Raw genomic sequence first — 20,000 nt, 5'->3', positions numbered from 1 at the left:
TTGGCCTACAGTGTTCTTGCGATGCTCGTTCCACCGATTACTTGACCATACTCGAGCGAGTTTATCCTCCCCTATTTCCTATAGTAGCGTCGCTTTTTTTCTCCCTGTGACCAACAACCGTTTTCTATTTATTCATATCCTTTCCTTCACTTCCTCCCCCATATCTTTCTCTCTCGTGGTACCGATTTAAAACCGACATGCGGTCTCTCTCTCTCTCTCTCTCTCTCTCTCTCTCTCTCTCTCTTTCTCTCTCTCGTGAAACCGATTTAACACCGACATGCAGTCTCTCTCTCTCTCTCTCTTCCCCCCCCCCCCCGCATGGATGGTGCTGCTTTAATGATAGACCTAATCAAACGACGGAGGTACTTTTCAGTAATACGTGTTTGGAAGCAAGATGATGTCTACATAATTTTAGGGGGTGCATCTCTCTCTCTCTCTGTCTCTCTCCCACTGTGTGTGTGTTTGCATATGTGCATAGTATCTCCCCTACTTCTAGAAATAATTTCCTTTATTGTCAGGAGGGCTTGCTAGATGTACCAAGTACACATTAGCTGTAAAAGTTGGATGTACAAATTTTCTTTACTGTACGTTACTACTCATACAAAGGGCTTCTACCCTTTGTGTTGTAATGGAAACGTATGTATAGATGAACTGAATGTATGTAGCAAGTCATCGCTCAGGATTAGATGACGAAAACCTTTGGAATGTGTCTGTAATTTAGTGGACAATGTGTTCTCTCTCTCTCTTTTTTTCTCTCCATTCCTCTTTCTCCACCCGCTTTGCAGATGTCCTCCTCTCTCGTCTCTCAGTTTCTTTCGTGTTTTAAATTAGATTAAAACTTTTCAGTCACTGTGTGTGTATGCGTGTGTCCGCGTTTCCCCCCCTCCCCCAATGTCTTCCTCCTCCATTTCTTTCTCAGTTGTTACCAGAAGTCTTGAGTGTTTTAGTGTCCGCTTTACTACCTCGTCCAGCGTCTTGTGTCCCTCCTCCGCCCATTTCCTCCCGTTATTTCTTTATCCAGCTACTGGCGCCCTTGTCTCCGGGGCCAGGTTTTATATCGTCTGCTTCTTCTCCTCCTCCGCCTCCCCCCCCCGCACTTCTCCAGCCTCTGCACCCCCTCCCCCCATTCTCTCTCTCTCTCTCTCTCGCTCTCGCTCTCCCTCTCTCCCATATGTCCAGCACTCAAACTTTAAGCTCTTCTGCGCTCTTCAGAGCTCCTTGGAGACTCTTCATCACTCTCATCTCTTCTACTTCTTCTTCTTGGTGGCGTCGGTGTGGAGGTGCATGTGGGGCAAGATGAAACAGCGAAAGAAGAGGCGGGTTCCCTGCGATACGTACAAACTTTTTTTTTTTTTTTTTTTTCTCTAAGATAAACCTCCCCCCACCCCCACCCCTACACCCACTCACACCCACCTGGACCTTAATGTTTTCATCCCTCTCTGCCCCCTCCCACGCACCCTTCGTGGCCCTCATCCACCCTTGAAGGCCTTCCAAGATCCTTCATTTTCCTCATCACCTTATCCTCCTCTTAGGCTCTTGAAGGGCGTAGTGGATGTAGAAACCCTCTTCACTACCCTTCCCTCGGTGTACATACACACAAACGCACAGGCATAGACATGGACCAACACTCGGGGAAATGTGATATCGTTTCTCTGTGAGCACATCGACGCGCGGACGAGAGCACGTACGTTTGTTGTTCAATCTTAACCCGGGTTACATAACGTATGAGGGACTTGGTGACGGAGGCCGGGGCTGTTGTCCCTTTCCCAAAGGAGAGGAAGTAAGCCTGTTTATGCATTGCTGTTGGAGAAGTAGCCAAGCTTGTTGGAAAGGAGAGGAAATGTGTATCTATTATACGCTATGAAAGGTAGCTTTTATTGGTGGAAAACGTCTTATGGACAAAGTCGTCCAACTGCTTTGATTCTCAGATCTAAAAGCTTTGGACGAACGAAAGGAACGTTAGCTTGAGTAATTGTACACACAAGAATGGAAGTAGAACAGCTTTCGTGAAGAAAAGTAGTTTCGATATGGGTAACAAGGCATAGTAGCCTAACTTCGAGTCTCTTAAATTATGATTTCTCTTATTTTAAGAACTTCTTTCAACCTCTCTGTCTTCATGTTGTCTTCCCCCCCCCTCTCTCTCTCTCTCTCTCTCTCTCTCTCTCTCTCTCTCTCTCTCTCTCTCTCTCTCTCTCTTTCTCTCTCTCTCTCTCTCTTTCTTTACCTTAGCACCCCTGCTTCATCTACGTATTGATGGTTTCATCCCGCTTCAAATTTCTCTCTTTCACCCGTCCTCATTCTCACCTATCACTCTTGCTCTCATTTTCTCATTATTTTCTCACCCTCCACCTCTCGCCCATTCTTTCTCCTGAACCTCGTCTCATCCTCGTTCTTTTTCTTATATTCATATTTTCTCTCTCTCTCTTTTATTTTTATATATTTTTTCTTTTTCTTTTTACCTTCACCGGGGCTACATATCTGATTTTTTCGACATTAGTTTTCTCTCATTTTCTCTTCATCGACTCTTTTTTTCATTATTATTATTTCGTCAGCGCCCCGTCACCTGTTGCCCCGCTTTATCTCATCTCTCCTTCTTCCGGAATCGTCCGTAACACACACTCCAACTCCAGAGGTCCTCCTTCCTTCCTTCCTTCCTCGTAACCTTGTTCTCCGTCCTCGTTGTTCACTAGGGCGTGTCTCCCAGACTCGTTTTCTCCGCGTCATCCCGTATTCCCCGAGTGGTGGTGGTATACAGGTCGACCTCTCCAGGTCTCCTTATCTGTCCTCTCTTGTCTTGTTTTGTCATGTCTGCTTTGTCTTCTTTGTAGCCATCCCCACCACCACCACCTCCACCTCGTCTTCCTTCTCTTCCTTCCTCCCACTCCTCCCACTACTGTTCCCATTCCTCATCCTACTCCTCTTCCACCTATTTTCATTACTCATCCTACTTCTATTCCTCCTTCGCCTCCTACTCCTATTCCTCCTCCTCTTCCTCCTATTTCCATTCCTCATCCAACTTCTATTCCTCCTTCTCCTCCTCTTCCTCCTCCCCCTATTCCCATTCCTCCTCCTCTTCCTACTTCCATTCCTCATCCCACAAACATTCCTTCATCTTCTCGTCGTCGTCGTCGCTCCTCCTCGTCTTCCTCACCCTCCTTCCTGTTTCCCCCCTCCCTCCTCCTTGGACTCCTGTTATGACACTTGAAACGAAGCCGTAATGATCTTTTAGCTCGATGAGTCTTTAATTACACTTTGTATGTTTGTGTGCGTGTGTGGATGTGTGTGTGTGTGTGTGTGTCTGTGTGAGTGTGTGTGTGTGCGCGCGCGTGCGCGTGTGTGGATGTTCTATTAAAGGCCCTTACCCTTATTCGGTCCCGCTTTATCACGCCAGTGGACAAGAAGGAACTAAAGAACATTTGAACAATTTTGTTCGACAACAACCAGCGCTTCTGTCTTAAGGGGACAACATGGCGCCAGAGAGTTGGATGTGGGAGTTTTATAAGAGGTAATAAGTGAGGGATTGGTATAGAGCGGAAGGAGGAGGATAAAGTTGGTAAAGGCGTCCAAAAGGCTTCGCGTGGTTGAAGATTCTTCGGAAGGGCGTTTTCTTCCTTAGCGAGAGTCTTCGATGTTGTCAACGGGGTGGCTCCAGTCATGGGTCATAGCGTTCTAGGACTGAGATAAACAAGGGGATCCATGCAAGAAAATACAGATGAGAAAAGTTAGATTGGAATGTACGGGTATGCAAATTTGAAGCAGAGAACCTGGTTGTCATCGGCACAAGAAATTCTTACAAAAAGAAGAAGAAGAAGAAGAAGGAAGAGGGTTGGTCGCTCACTTGAAGAGGAGTACTTGGTGGAGGGTAAACAGCTGAACAGAAACTGATGAGTGGAGGGGGGAGAGGGGAGGGGGGGTTTCCTACCCCTCCCCCCCGCTCCCAAGGGGGAGGAAAAAACTTGAGATATTATTGCGAATTGTCAAGAGGATAATTATTGTTCTTTTTCTTTTTCTTTTTCTCTCGCTCGCTTGAAGAACCTCGTTTGATATATATATATATTTTTTTCAACTCGTTTGTAACTTGATCTCATTCAGACTCGGAATGGTTCGTCCACTTTTGAACAGGTGCAAGAAGAGGGAAGGAAGAAAGCGAGACGTGAGGAGGTAGGAGGAGGCGCGTAAGAAGAATATTGTAAATGGGACGTGGAGAGTGGTATGGACTACACAGTGCATTAGTAACGTGTGATTCACCGTTCTCTTGGATCACGTGCTGAACACGTGATCGATAGCTGTCACCCTCCCTGAGGAGACCTCGTTATATCCCGATCATTGCGATAATTGGGCAGTGATGTGACTTCTTGTACATACCCTCAAACCCTTGCGCTAGGGGAACAGTAACGATTTATAGTATTTGTGAGAGATTTCACGCCGTGGGCGTGGCTCAAACTCTGCACCACTGCATTGGACCCCCGAGACGCTAACCACTATACTAGTGAGCCTTGGGACGGAAGTGTGGTGCTCACAAGTGGAGGGGAAGAAGATGAAAGGACGTCCGAATTAGAATGTAAAACTGTAACGGAGACGGAGATCTTAAGGAATGGTGGAAAGTTAATCTTCTATGGAATGTACCGAGAGTGGAAGGGATAGAAGAACGAAGAAACAAAGGAAATATAACGAAGAATAGGTATTTAGAACAAGTAAAAAAGAAAAAAAAGGGGGGGGGGACGAGGTTGAGCCAAGTAGTCGATATTGAAGGGTTCTATTGTGCCCCGAAGTGAGAACGAGTACTTCTTTATATACTCAAGGTGCAGGACACACGCTACTTAGCCTCATTAATGGGGTGATTATGGGAAAGTCCTCGGACAGCCATCGTTGGTAGGTCGGGACGCTATCCACCTACGGTTTCCTGGAATATTATGTTTAAGTTTCGTTCATTATCGGTCGAGTGCTTATCCAGTGTCTCTTCAGAGGGTAAAAAGAAAGGAACAGCCAGAAATATTACTAAATGAAACTAGGAGAGTAGTTTCAGGAATTCTTGGATGGAAGTGTTCCATTATAAGAGGAAAAAGATATTTTCCTTTTTTTTTTTTTTTTTTTTTTTTTTTTTTTTTTTTTTTTTTTTTTTTTTTTTTTTTTTTTTTTTTTTTTTTTTTTTTTTTTTTTTGAGGTCCAGAGAACATTGGCTTGGTAATATGTCAGCCTATTCTGATTTGATGAAATATATATATATATATATATATATATATAGGCTTCGACATTTGAAAAGGTTTACTATATCCAAAGGAATAATGAGAGACGCCAGATGTGTGAAGTATAAATACAGAGCGTGATTGAAATTATGTAGACAGAATTGTATTACACATTTCCTAAATTGTTTGGCTCACGGAAACACTTGCGTGTGAACGAATGTATGTGCGACACACACACACACACGCACACACACACACACACACACACACACACACACACACACACATAGTATACTGACGAGGGAGAGTAGTTTGGATGAAGGTGAGCGTTTGATCGAGGGGGAGAGGGAAGGAGAACACGAGAGGGAGATTGAAGATGAAAAGTGAGAGAGAGGGAGAAAGGGATAGGGAGCCGAAAGGGGAAGAACAAGTGGGAGAGGAGGAAGGGCGAAAGATGAAATGGTAAGATGAAGATTGAAAGAAAATGGAAAGGGGCCAGCGAAGAGAAATGCGAGGAGGGGAGGAGAGGGGGGGGAAACCTTCCAGGAAAGAGAGAGAGGGGCTGCGAAAGAGAGCGTTTAAAAAGAGAGGGGAAGCGAGAGGGGGAGAGGAGAACGGAATGGGAAGAAATAGGGAGGGAGACAGAGAAGGATTGAGAATTAGGGCGATGGTAGGAGAGGGGAGAGAGAGAGAGAAGGGGAGTCATGTTTCGCCAGTATTTTACCAGCGCTTCTTTCCTTGTGGACAATATCCCGGGGAATAAGTTGAGTCGCACAGGTGGTTAAAGGGAGATTCAAGGAAGGTTAGCACAATTTATTTATATTTTTATCTTATGTGTTTATTTATTTATATATTTATTTATTTTATTTTATTATTTTTTTAGTAGTAGAGACGAGTCTCTAGTCATGAAGGTCTCCTGTATGCCTCTGGTCCATAGAGGTGTCGCGGAGAGGAAAAAATTTTCATTATAGGAGCGATAAACAAAAGTGTGTGTGTGAGAGAGTAGGGTCAAGTCATGACGATAGAAAGAGAGAAGTAATGAGAGAGAAAAAGAGTACGGTCAAGTCATGATGACAGGAAAAGAGAGAAGTAGGGAGAGAGTAGGGTCAAGTCATGATGATACAGAGAGAGTACAGTCAAATCATAGTGATAGAGAGTAAAAGAGTACGGTAGAGTCATGATGAGAGAAAGAGAGAGGTAGGGAGTGAGAGAGAGAGTAGGGTCAAGTCATGATGGTAAAAGAGAGAGAGACAGAGAGGGTGAGGGGGGAGGGAGGTCAGGGAGCAGCGGTGTGAAGAGTCTACGACGAGTTATATACTTGAGACCGGAAATGAAGTGTTTGGAAGGGCCCTTGGCTGGCCCAGCTTTGATCCCGGCCTTTACAATGTGGGCCACTTGATGGTCTGGGTGCCCTCCTCATCCTATATGTTATTGTTATTGTTACCGCTTTGCTCACGCCTTGTGGTAGGGTCGGGGGTGGATCGATCCCACTTTTTTTTTTTTTTCTCTCCTACTTCATCTTTTTATTTTTATACTTCTTCTCTTCCTTTACGTCTTTTTCTTCCTTTTCTTCTTCCGGTTTGTCTTATTTTACATCGTGTTTTTATTTTGTTTGTTTTTTCTACTTTTCCATCTTCCTGTTTTTAATTTTTTTCCTTCGTCCTCTTTTTTTTCTCTCCCTCTTCTCCTTTCTCTTGCTCTTCTTCTTCTTTTCTTCTTTCTCTTCTTCTTCTTCTTCCTCTTCTTCGCCTTTGCCTTTATCACCGTACTTATTGTTCCTCGATGATGATCTCCGATCTGGATACCTTTGCGTCGTTGTTACGCTTCTTGGGGTTCTCGAACTGCTCTGCGGACTTCGACCACTCGAAGTGGAAGGCCGAAGGGAGTGTCCACCAGCGCGCACCGGATCTGTGGACATACCGCAGGTTGTTGTTGCATACTCACATAAATGTCACTGGGAATTAATACGGCCCAATTAGTTTTAATGGCTCGGATCGACTTTGTATCGATGATTATACTCAAACTGGTATTAATTCTTTCAGTTCCAATCTTTTGATGTTGGTGTTTTGCGCTCGCTTGAAAATTTTTAATGCTATATATTTTTTCGTGGGCGTGCATGTGTGTGTGTGTGTGTGTGTGTGTGTGTATGTGTTTGTGTGTGTGTGTCTGCGTGTGTGTATACACGTGCATGCCTGTACCTTAGATTATGAAGATTTTTTGTGTATGTACGTGCGCGTGCATGTACGTGTGTGTATATATCCGCACGCGTGTCATTCTCATTTGCTCTTTCTCTCTTTCACTCTCCCTCACCCTCCCTCTCTCCCTCCCTCCCTCTCTCCCTCTCTCCCTCCTTCCCTCCCTCCCTGTCTCTCTCCCCCTTTCTCCACCACCGCGGTTTGGGGTGGTGGTGGTGTTTGATCGGATGACAGAGAAAGTCATGCCACCAATTGGCTTCTGGGAATGCTGATTACAATAGCTTTTTCATTGTTGTTCTTAAACATGTGTGTGTGTGTTGTGTGTGTGTGTGAACGAGCAAGTCATGCATTTGGGAAAACGTAAAAAATAATCTGTAAATGATACTTGTTTTTTCTACATTATATAAAAAAACGGGGATCGGATAACTTTGCGTTATTGTCTGTCATTGTCTGGTTATTATCTGGGACAATATATACACTATTTCGTAACAGGTAAAGGTGCCGTTATTGTTATTAATGGCGTGGCTACAGTTGTCAGCCAGACTTGGCAGTGATTGTCATTTTGGGTTTTATATTTGTGTGTGTACGTGATAATGTATAACTCGTATATGCATTTGTGTGTGTGCGTGTGCACACGTTTGTATATTGTATATAGATGTGATAATGTATATTTGTATTGCGTTTGTGTGCGCTAATGTATATGTATATGTTTGATAATTATAATGTGGATGTGCGTTTGAGTGTGTGTGTGTGTGTGTGTGTGTGTGTGTGTGTGCGCGCGTTTGCCTCTGTGTGTACGTGTGTACATATTTGTTTTAGCCACTGCCAGTCTATTTTGACTCATGGGTCAGTTTACGTGGTAAGGTTTTGTAATCTTGTTTCTGTATGTGAACACGTTGATGAAGTGAGCTCGCAATACATTTAAGGAACATGAATGTATACAAAGAAGCGAGTTGTTTTGTATGAAATTGTGTGCTTTGTGTCGGACTTTCTTTGTTATTGTTCGCTGGTCCACTTCCTTCCTTCCTTTCTTTCTTCTTCCTTTTCTTCCTTCCTCTCTTGTTTTCCTTCTTCCACCGGATAAGATGATATTTTCTTCTTTTTCTTCATCTTCTTCTTCTCCTCCGTCTCCTACTCTCTCTCTCTCCCTCACTCTTTCTCTTTCTCCTCCCTCACTCTCTCTCTCTCTCTCTCTCTCTCTCTCTCTCTCTCTCTCTCTCTCTCTCTCTCTCTCTCTCTCTCCCTCTCTCTTTCTCTCCCTCTCTCTTTCTCTCCCTCTCCCTCTCCCTCCTCTCTCTGTCTCCCTCTCCTTCCTTCTCTCTTTCTCTCTTTTCTCTCTCTCCCCCTCCCTCCCTCCCTCTCTCCCTCTCTCTTTCTCTCTTTCAAGTTTACTTTCGCTACGTATCGAGTACACTTGGCGGTCTGTGTCGACCCCACATTCGGTCGTGAATGGTTTTTATCTTTCCAAGTGTTTTTGCCCTGACTCCGTCAAATATGCACCATGATCGGGTTCATTAATGGCATTTTAATCGATGGCTCCTCCCCCTCTCTCCCCTTCTCTCCCCCTCTCTCCCCCTCCCTCCCTCCCCCACACACAATTCTCCCTTGCATTTGTTTCCCTCTTTGTAAAGATGGAAATGTTTTGTTACGAATCTGATTTCCTTTTCAATTCAGTGAGCGTCTCTTTTGTTCAGCCAGGTCTCGTGAACTCGGGGGAACTGGGTGTTCTTACAAACACACGTACACACACACACACACACACACACACACACACACACACACACACACACACACACACACACACACACACACACACACGAATGTGTATATGAGCCTTTCACTTTTTATTTTATTTTATTTTTATATCAGAGAAACCTGTGGCAATGTATTGATCATATTTATTTTCATTCATTGTATTATTCATTTTATTGTTTTTATTTCATTTTATTCTTTTTCTTATTCCTTCACCCACAAGGACTTAAGATGTTTTAAACTTGAAACAAAAGGTTGTTGGATATGTGGAGGGTTGATGCATACCTCGACTGGCTACCCTCCTTGTAAGGGGGAAAAAGTCTTTTGATGTACGAATAGGTAAATAGCGATTTCATCTTCCCCTTCAAGATTGCCGGGTCCTGGCGACGTCCTCTTCGGTACACGCGTCCCTCCTTTGTTCTCCATCTGTCTCGATTTCCTCCCATTCCCTCCAGTTGCTTCCCCGTTCACTGCCCATAGCTTCCTCCATTTGTCCTTGCCCCTCCTCCCCTCCCTCCCCCTTCGGCCTCTGCTATTTGATCAATTCCACTCCCTTCCTGGTGTGTCTTTTCTCTCTCTCTTTTCTCCCTCCTCCTCCTCCTCCTCCTCGTCCTCGGAGGTGCTGTCATCCCCTCCCCCCCTCAGTGCCCCCCTCCCTTGCTCCTTTCCCCTCCCCTCCCCCCCTCCATCTGTCCTCCTCCCCACTTTGATATATCTACCCTCTCCTTTCCTCTGACTTGACCCCCTCCCCTTTTTCTTCCATTGTCACCCGCTCGCTAGACAGGAGGCGCGGTTGTTTTTGTTTTTCCTTCTTTTACCTCTTCTCTCGCTCTCTCTCTCTCTCTCTCTCTCTCTCTCTCTCTCTCTCTCTCTCTCTCTCTCTCTCTCTCTCTCTCTCTCTCTCTCTCTCTCTCTCTCTCTCTCTCTGAGAATGTTCGTTTCCGTAGTAGCAGGGAGTGCACGCAATGACACTTAACTCCTTCCCCCCTTTACATGTACAGCCCGATCCGCCATGTTGATTCCCCCCCCCCACACACACATACACTCACACCATGGCAGTCAGTGCCTTGCCCCCGCCCCTGCCTAAGCGTGTGTGCGTGCGTGCGTTGCGGCCTGGACGGGTTAGGGGAGAAGGGAAAAGGAGGGGGAGGGGGGCAAGGGGGTGGGGAGAGCGGCTTCGCTGTTCTCTTGCACGGTGCAGTTGCCTGAAAGCCTGTAGTTTACCTACGGGAACTGCCTATTGTACCGCGCCGCCTCAGAGCCCGGGGAGGCCAGCACTCTCGCAGTAATTTTCATTTTTGGCTTTTGCTGCCCTTTTCCTGCGGCTCGGCCCTCTTTCGGGGGTCCTTACTCTCACCCTCACCCTCACCCGTACCCCTGAGCCATTTCTGTAGGGACAACCGGGGACTCTTTGGCCAGGAACAGATGTAAATGTCAGGTCAGTAGGCACGCCCCTCAAGCACGCGCGCGCGATCATGCTCATCACATTGTATTAGGGTAGGGACGCCTTTGGAGGAACAATATTTACATGCGTGATACAACGTTATGTGTAGGTCTTACTTCTGACGCGTACACGACGCGGTCTTTCTCGCGCGCGCGCGCGCACACACGCACACACACACACGTGTGTATGTATATGTATATATATATGTATATATATATATACATATATATACATATATTTATATATATACACATATATATATATATGGTGTTTACCGTCATAATTTCGGGGAGACATTCCTGGGTCTTTACGAGTCATAAATGTTAGAGGACCATTGGTTTGATTCCCCAGTTTTCACGGAGCTCTTGTATAGCAAGGACGGTCACAGCCACGGTAAGGAAAAGAGAGGGGGAGAAGGTCCCCCAACAATTCGCATTCTGTTTGTTGTTTATACCTGCATCAGGGTTCCTGTATCGTAACAGTATGCCAACATGTTACTAGAGGAATAGGCGAGTGCTTGAAACAATGGTGTTCTGTGCTTGAATGTATTTTCTAGCTAGCTAATGTCATATATATATATGTATATATATATATATATATATACATGTATATATATATATATATATATATATATATGTATATATGTATATAATATGCATACAGAAAAGCCACAAGGAAAACAACAGAAAATAGACCGAGTGTTTTCGTCTATTGAGACATTTTCAAACGTCTCAATAGATGAAAGTGCTTGGTCTGTTTTCTGTTATTTTCCTTGGGGGTTTTCTGCATACATACATATATATATATATATATATATATATATATATATATATATATATATATATATATATATATAATATGAGGGATTACCCTTCTGTTCATTTAAGCAAATAGAAAGTGGGGGAATGGTTTTTGTACCGGAAGAAACCTATAACAAATATTATCTCTGACTTAAACTTATTAATCAATAAACACACATGTAGCACATGAAACGTTCTCGTAAACTAACTTCCCTACACACACACACACACACACACACACACACACACACACACACACACACACACACACACACACACACACACACACACACACGGGCGCGCGCGCCCGCACATTTCAAAAGTTGCCCATTTTATAATCTATGTGGTACATTTTCCCTCGCCTCATGTATAATTACTACTCCATTTGTTGTCCCACATTTTAGCTTAATTCGTTTACTTCTCGATTGACTCCCGTCTCTCTCTCTCTCCTCTCTCTCTCTCTCCTACCGTTTTAATCTGTCCAGCGTTAACAGTTGTGTCTCCTCGCTATAATCTTCAACAAGTATTGCCGTAATGAGACTTATGTCACCTTGATCTCTGCCATCTGACTCGTCTTCTCTTCAACTTGAGATACATAGCCTCTGCTTTTGCTACGCTGTCCTTTCCCAACTTGGAGTTAAAACCGTCGTGGAGCAGTGGATAGTGTCTTCCTTACACGCTGGAGGTCCGTGTTCAGTACCCCTGGAAGTTCTTGGTAGTTCAACTACAGTCCGCTGTTTGGACTTTCTAAAGAGCCCCCTCTTTCCCAACAAAAAATATTAAACTACAATAATAAACGTATTGTTTTATTGGTTGCTTAAAGATACATGATGCCTCATCTGTTATATCTTCTTCAGAAAGATCTAATCCATAAAACATGTCTTCGCTGTACTCGGAATTCTTGTTCTCGCGTAGGATCCTATTAAACTTAAGCAACTTCTTGGGGAACGTACGTATCGATTCCTTTACGTTGATGGCCTTAACACCACTATAGTGGGAAGGAAAGGCTTTACAATGCTCTTCTCTTAGCCTCGCAGCGAAGGCTTTATCGCTCTGTAGCACATCCCTCGGTAGTTTCTTGGTGTCGGTCAGCCTCTTCCAGAAGTGTCTTTGACGCTTCTTCGTAAGTGTTGTGTCTTCGGGCACGATGTTGTGTCTTCGGGCACGATGTGTAGGCACGATGTGGTATAACCTAAGCGATTGATGGTCCCCCGCTACCCCCATGAATTAATACATATATGAGGTATCTCCCCCCCCCCCGCCTCGGGTCCCCGTTTTGGAAAGGTTTTTGACCATTAGTAGATTGTTACTGTTTTCGTACGTAACTGTGTGCGTTCAATCATTAGCCATCCTCTTTATGTAAAGAAGTTTTACAACCCTGGTAGGATTCTTCTTCCTCTTCTTCTTTTTCTTCTATTCCCCTTTTTTTATTTTCGTATTCTCTTTATACTTTTTTCTTTCCTGCTTTTCGTAATACAGTGCACCAACAGTGTACCACCATGGCTGCCACCACCACCATCACCATAACCACTACCATCACAACAACCACTTCTACCACTACTACCACCACTGCTACCACCACGGCTGCCACCACTACTAATACTTCCATCATCTGTTCCTGCCAACACGTAAACGTGTTCACCGCCGCCAAGCCGCTCTAACCCCCCCCCACGCCGCATTTCACAGCACTCCAATCCGTGCACAGAGCGCAGTGAGGAAGTATTCTTCCGAGGCTCTATCAGCGAACCCATTCCCGAGTACCTGTGTTACGCTTGCAAAACAGACGTAGCTGGATGGCGTGGCTGTTCCCTGGCTATAAAAGTGGAGCATATGAAGGGCTGAGAGCCATGAAGAGCGCGCGAGGTGGCGGCTCACCTCTGGCGGGCGGGCGCGGGTTTAGAGTCTGAAAGCATTCCCACTCCTGCTCACACACGTTTGAGTTTTATTTGCGGTGCGTGGAAAGAGCCGACTTGGGAAGAAGACCCTTCAGGGTCCGCGTCCAAGAGTTCCTCTTGTAATTAGCAGTTTTCGAGCCAACCCCCTTTTGTTGTTTCTAGGCAAGTGCCGCCAACGGTTGGCGGGGGGAAGGGGGTTAGAGAGGGAGGAGGGGAAGAGGGAGGGGGAGAGGGGGATGGAAGGTGGGAGAGGGAGGAGGAAGGTGGGAGAGGGAGGGATGATGGGAGGTGGGAGAGGGAGGAGGGGGATGGGAGGTGGGAGAAGGAGGAAGGGGATGGGAGGTGGGAGAGGGAGGAGGGGGATGGGAGGTGGGAGAGGGAGGAGGGTGATGGGAGGGGGAGAGCGAGGAAGGAGAGGAGGGGGATGGGAGGTGTGAGAAGGAGGAGGGTGATGGGAGGGGGGTTAGGGAGGAGTGTAAGGAGGTAGAGGGAGGAAGAGGGGAGGGGGAGGGGCTTCAGGCTGCAGTGCCGGACATTATTCTGAAGTTTTACAAACGTACGCAAGACCAACAGCAAGCGGTGATGGAGCTCACAGTAGTAGTTTTGTTGTCATCGGCCGTTTTTTGTAGACGTTTCTTGACAAGCAGCAATGGCGGTTTCGGGAAACGGTGTGAGTAGAAGGTGCAGTGGGGGGTGTTATTGTAAATATTTACGCATGTTAATTTGTAGTACCGTAGTAGTTATCTTATCGCCGGTTTCCTAGACGAAGAGTCTCTAGCGGTTTGTTTGAGAAGGGAGGGTGAGGATATGGAGGATGGAAGTAAAGGAAGCTTTGGAGAATATTATTTTAAATTCTAACAAATATAGGCAAAAACAAGAAGCTCTGTCATGAGTTGTAGTTGTAATAGTAGTTAGTAACAGTAGTGTTGTTGTTTATTTAGCACCACTAGTGTAAAGGTATCAACTTTACGGTTATGTAGAGGTGGGCAGTAACGTTGGAAGTGGATGATCTTGGCACAGTGCCACGTACAGTGTTCACGTCATGCACGGGGTTGACAAAGGCCTGCAGCAGTTGCTTGGCACCGCGTCGTGTCTTGTCACTCGTTTCGTTTTAGGGCTGCGTGGCATGACACGTGTCACCCGGGAGACTTGTGCCAGGATGCTCTCCCTCGTTCCCTTGTGATTGAAAGCTTTTGTTCAAGAAATGGTGCCTTGTGTTTCATGACAGAGTATGGCGTGCAAATGGGGGCACAAAGGTCCTTGCATGGTGTATATTTTGTTTAGAACTTTGGGTCGTTTAGATGTTACGAAAACTCGTGTCAGCTTGATGGTGGCCGGGTAGACGAGTTATGTCCTCTTCTCTGTTTTCCCAAAAATTGTTTGCTTTTGTGTCTGTCTTTTATGTGGGAGTTTGTGTGCATTCCAGCGTGTGTGGGCTCGCTTGCGTGTGATTGGCAAAACAGTAGAAGTCGCCTTTCACCACAGGGGATGAGTGTTTGGCGTCCATACAGAAGAAAGTGCGAATGGATTTTTTTTATGATGTTTAAACACAACCGTTTGGTCGAGAGATTTTTTTTTTTTTCCTGTTTTCTCATTATGATTGTATTTACCCTTTACCACAATGTACTTGTGCTTCTTTAACTCGCCCAGGTTCTCGAGTATGTGTCCTTTTACTTGCTGAGAACGTTACTTAGGCGTACCCTGTTTACAACACGTTCTGGAAGCCCTGAATGATTCGGGTGAACATGATGTTTGCATGCGTCGGGAAAGCAGAGTATTAGCTGCAGACTGGCTCCTCACAGAACCCATTTGTCAGCTGCAAGAGCCGCCGGCACCAACAAAGGCATGTGTCAGACTGTAAGACTATCACGGTAGAGATGGGTGTAATCCAATTAACATTGGATATCACGAATCGTGCTTCAGCTGGGGGCGAAAGGAGCGGAGGAAAGCGAGAGGGTAGCATCGCTGGGGTACGCGCTGAGCTTCTGCAGGCGGAGAAGGAAGACCGCCCGAGGAGATAGTAGCCTCGGAAGGGCCGTGAAGAGGACGAAGGCGTGAGATCGAGGATTCCGGGTCCAACGGAACAAAGGAGTCGAGGCGTTAGGGAGATCAACGGATCAACGAAAGGAAGGACTAGGGGTCAGTGGAATGGAGGTGTGAAGAGGGTTTGAAGGAGAAGGTCGGGGAGGGCAGGATGAAAGGAAGGTCAGGATTTGTGAGCGGAGGTAGAAGATAGTGAATAGGGGGTCCGGGGGCAGGGGGGGAGGGCTCGTTCCGAAGTTTGGTTCTGGTGAGAGTTGGAAGGGCCTGGAGGACTTTGTGAGTAAAGGAAAGAAGTGATGTTCAAGTGTTTACTGGAGAACATGGCATTCTTTGACACGATGCAAGTGGATGATGCAGTAGTGATATCATTAAAAGAGAATGTCGCTGTCTTACATGTTCTTTTTTTTTCGTTCTTTTTGTTTTCATTTCGTCTCTTTCTTCTGACACTAAACAACACCGTGAGCGGAATTGTTTGTTGTTAGAAGGGAACTAATCTTGGAAAAGGGCTGTCATAGCAAAGGGGTGGTTTGTAGATATTTGTATATTTGATGAACATCAAAATAACCTATATCAAATTATCTGCCGTATAAGGACCATTTCATCATTATTACAACATATTTCAAAGTAGTATCAGACTAAAAACAAAAGTCTGATTCGAATTTATGTAGTTATATGCGAATTTTGACTTTGTTCTTCGAAAAGGAAATGTTGAAGTAGAAGGCAAAGAAAAAAATTCACGAGTAATCACATGTTTGGGTAAAGTTTCAGAAATGTTTGGAATAATTCTTCCCGAAACTCTACCTTGACGTGTCGAGGAAACTTTTCTGATTTTGTCTTTATTTCTTTTCCTGTACTTAGTTCTGCTATTAACTTGTTCGAACGGAATTTGACGTTGCTCTAAACTAACACAAGCAGAAGAAACAAGAACACGAAACTCCGGCGAGGAAGTTAGGAAAGACGGACTCTTAGTCTGTAATGATTAGGCCCCAAAGTGAACTCGGTTTGGGCAATTCTTCAAGAGGTAAACTCGTTGTGTTCTACGTGGCTTGTGACGTCACGTGAACCAGGGAGGGGTTGGGTGGGGAGGTGGAGAGGAGTGGTTTAAGACCAAAGACTAGATGTGACATTGATGTTTTTATATTGACAAATAATTTATGATCCCATGTCGGAGTTCACCTTCCCTGTCAAAACTTTTGATAAGACCCACTTCGATTTGACATCTAAGATCTGTCGAACTTAAAGTTGTTCTTTCCTCTTCTTTTTCGTCCTCTTCTTTCTCTTCCTTCTCCTCTCTCTCTCTCTCTCTCTCTCTCTCTCTCTCTCTCTCTCTCTCTCTCTCTCTCTCTCTCTCTCTCTCTTAACTGGTCATTTTTGACGAACAAAAACTGTGGACATTAAGGAAAGAGTGGTATATAGGATTCTTTGTATATTCGAAAGATGTTTCATCTCGATAAAAGAAAAATCAATGTTTATTAGTGTACATACTTAGTCATGTATGAGCACGTTGAAGAAGGATATGGCTAGAACGTCGGAATTAGTTTACGAAGTCGTATGTTTAACTTGGTGGTTGTGTGTGACATAGAGACCAAAGTTCTGAACTGGGAAGTCTGTCTATTTAATGAGTCTCGCCATATTCATTTATTGTTTTTATTTTTTTGCGCGATAATTTTTGTTCCATGGTAATTGAAATATAACACCAAATGCCTGTGTATACATGAAAAAAAATATATATATATTGTGTGTGTGTGTGTTGCAGTGCATGTATAACTATATATATATATATATATATATATATATATATATATATATATATATATATATATATATATTCCACATAAATATGTAAACATGTACAAACTCCTCGCCAGTCACATGCATTGCGCTCGTGACTTGAGTGATTCACAGACTCTTGGCGCCAACCTTACCAAAACAATCCAAGTCAACGTGTGACGTCATGGTCACGCGCTCACCCATGGAATACAATATGGAATAATGTCTCGCCAGACACACATTAAACATTCACGTACCTAACAGAAGATTCGATAAATTTAAGAGAACCATACTCCACATCAAGACACATTTACTAACACTAACTCAACCCTTTAGACTTTAACTAACTCACACATGTTACGTTAATAAATAAGAATATCAAACCGAACTGGCACCCCATTGGTAAAATGTTGAATGGACAAATGTTAGGGTTGTAAGCGAACAGCGACGCCGTTGAGGGACGAGACTTGACCCATTACTACCGGTGGGACATGGTCCCCCGATCTGCTGTACATAACCAATTTCTCATCAATAAATAAGAAGGTAGCTGGATTTATGTCCTCCCTGCGCCAAGTACATATGTAGCAGAAAAAGGCTGCATAATGGTGGCAGCGGTGTAATACGAACACACGCCTCCGAAGAGATTGGTGTGGGATTTGTATGGTGTTGTATATTTATGTGGAGTATATATGTATATATATATATATATATATATATATATACATATATATAGTTATACATGCACTGCAACGTGTGTGTGTCTGTGGGTATATTCGTTCTAATAATGGCTATTGAGTGGGCCACATAGGTTAGGGACCATATGCTCGCCCGCAAAAATAAATATATAAAATAAAAGAATATAAAATAAAACAAGATAGAATAAAATAAAAATGAGGACCCGTGGTGTCAACCTTAGCGCGGTTGCTGCAGACCTGGAACCCCAGAGACTGAGCGCAAGCCGAGGAGGAACCTGACACCAGGAGGTGTGTGTGTGTGTGTGCGTGTGTGTGTGTGTGTGTGTGTGTGTGTGTGTGTGTGTGTGTGTCAGCGCGTGTGTGTTCCTCGCCAGGGCAGGTTGTTCAACTCGGGAAGGTTTCCTTGGCTGGGCGGTTGGTTCCGTCATTCCCCCCCCCCTCCATACACACACCATTCGCCCCCCTGCGGTTTCCATCCCCTAATCTGAATAGAATTGTTTGATATGAACCCAGATTTCGACCGATATTTCCTCTACCAGGAACATTAGGTACCAGAAGAGTAGGTGTTCGTACGCACACACACACACACACACACACACACACACACACACATATGTATATATATATATATATATATATATATATATATATATAGTATGTGTATGTCTATGTATATATATATATGTGTCTGTGTGTCTGTGTGTGTAGTATAGGTGTATACGTATTCCTACGTGGGTATAGTGTAGGTGCTTTGGTCGATAGAGGATTTGCAAGATAAAGTGGTGGTTTCTCTCCCTCCCTCTCTCCCTCTCTGTCTCCCCCATTGGAAATCCCATGACCCTTGGGTACAAAGCCCTTCAAATCGATGGCACTTGATCAAGGAAACGAACATTCTCAAAATAGCTCACAAGTAGTGTAACCGCACCGCAGAGTCGAGGTCGCCCATAGGCCGTCACAGGACGAGTGATTTCGCTTGGTTTCTCTTTTGGGTATCGCCTCAAGGACACGTATTTATTGTGACTTTTATTGTATCGTGGGCGATGGCCAAGGTGATAACATTAGTGACCTCAGTCTTTGGGTAATTAATTCTCGTTTTTCCACTTTTATTACCCTCGTTATGTGCCTGGTCTTTACCCCCGAGGAAATAAATGTTCTATTTTATGTAGGTATAATTTGACCCATTACAGATTTATTATGCTTGTGTTTTTTGCTAATGTGTGTGTTTGCGTGTGTGCGTACGTGTTGTGTGTGTGTGATTACTGTTTTTGGACGCGTGCATAAACACACACACACACGTATTTTTGTACACGTGTGCTTTGTGTGTGTGTGTTTGTGTGTGTGTGTGTGTGTGTGTGTGTGTGTGTGTGTGTGTGTGTGTGTGTGTGTGTGATTACTGTTTTTGAATGCATGCGTAAACACACATACACACATGCACACACAAAGTACACGTATATACAAACGCGCGTACACAAGCTCTCCTGTGCATATTCTTGTGTATGATTGTGGGTGTTTGCCTGTGTAATATACTGGTAATGTGTGAATCTTATGAGATACTATTTTTTGTGATAAACATATAACCTGTTTGTTCTCCATTATTATCAGATTCCTGAAGTCTTGTTTACCAATCTTCATTATTCGTCTGTATTTTTTATTGTCCTTGTATGTTTACACTAAAACGTACACGTGATGTCTGAACTCTTGAAAACGTACACAAACACACACAATTGTTTCACTTGACACGCTAATAATAATATTGATGTTTGTTATATTTATTTGTTTGTTTATTTTTTTATTTTTTATGTTTTCAGGTAAGCCATGAGAGAAACGAGCAGCCTGATTCGTACTGAACGGACGTTAAACAGCAATTAAGTGTTAAGTATTCAGAAGTGTGTGTGTGTGTGTGTGTGTGTGTGTGTGTGTGTGTGTGTGTGACGTTCATACACTAAGAATGACAAGTAAGAAAAAAAATCATATGTATTGTCTGTTTTATCTCCATACTTAGTTTTGTCTGCTGATATCAATATGGCTATAGGCGTTTGATGTTAGTTTTAGATCAATTATTCTTGTCTTGATGCGCTTCATATTTTCCCAAGAATTACTTATGCTACTAGTAATGCTACTCTTGTTATTACCACGACTCCTGCTGACCTGCTGTTACTATTACTAGCACTACTGCTGACCTGCTATTACTGTTACTACTGCTGACCTGCTATCATTACC

At 44.2% G+C, this 20,000-nt stretch overlaps 1 protein-coding gene across 10 annotated transcripts in view; it reads left to right on the top strand.

Moving 5' to 3' along the window:
• The window catches only part of LOC143021335 (uncharacterized), a 568,810-nt gene that overhangs the window by 29,205 nt on the left and 519,605 nt on the right, over positions 1 to 20,000 (top strand). The gene's annotated exons all lie outside the window — the stretch shown is intronic.

Source organism: Oratosquilla oratoria, chromosome 42, assembly GCF_046742065.1.
Source record: "Oratosquilla oratoria isolate Oo_2021 chromosome 42, ASM4674206v1, whole genome shotgun sequence".
In the NCBI taxonomy this organism is placed as follows: Eukaryota; Metazoa; Arthropoda; class Malacostraca; order Stomatopoda; family Squillidae; genus Oratosquilla; species Oratosquilla oratoria.
Note: the sequence above shows the minus strand (reverse complement) of the source record. Positions and strands in the feature narration are given on the sequence as shown.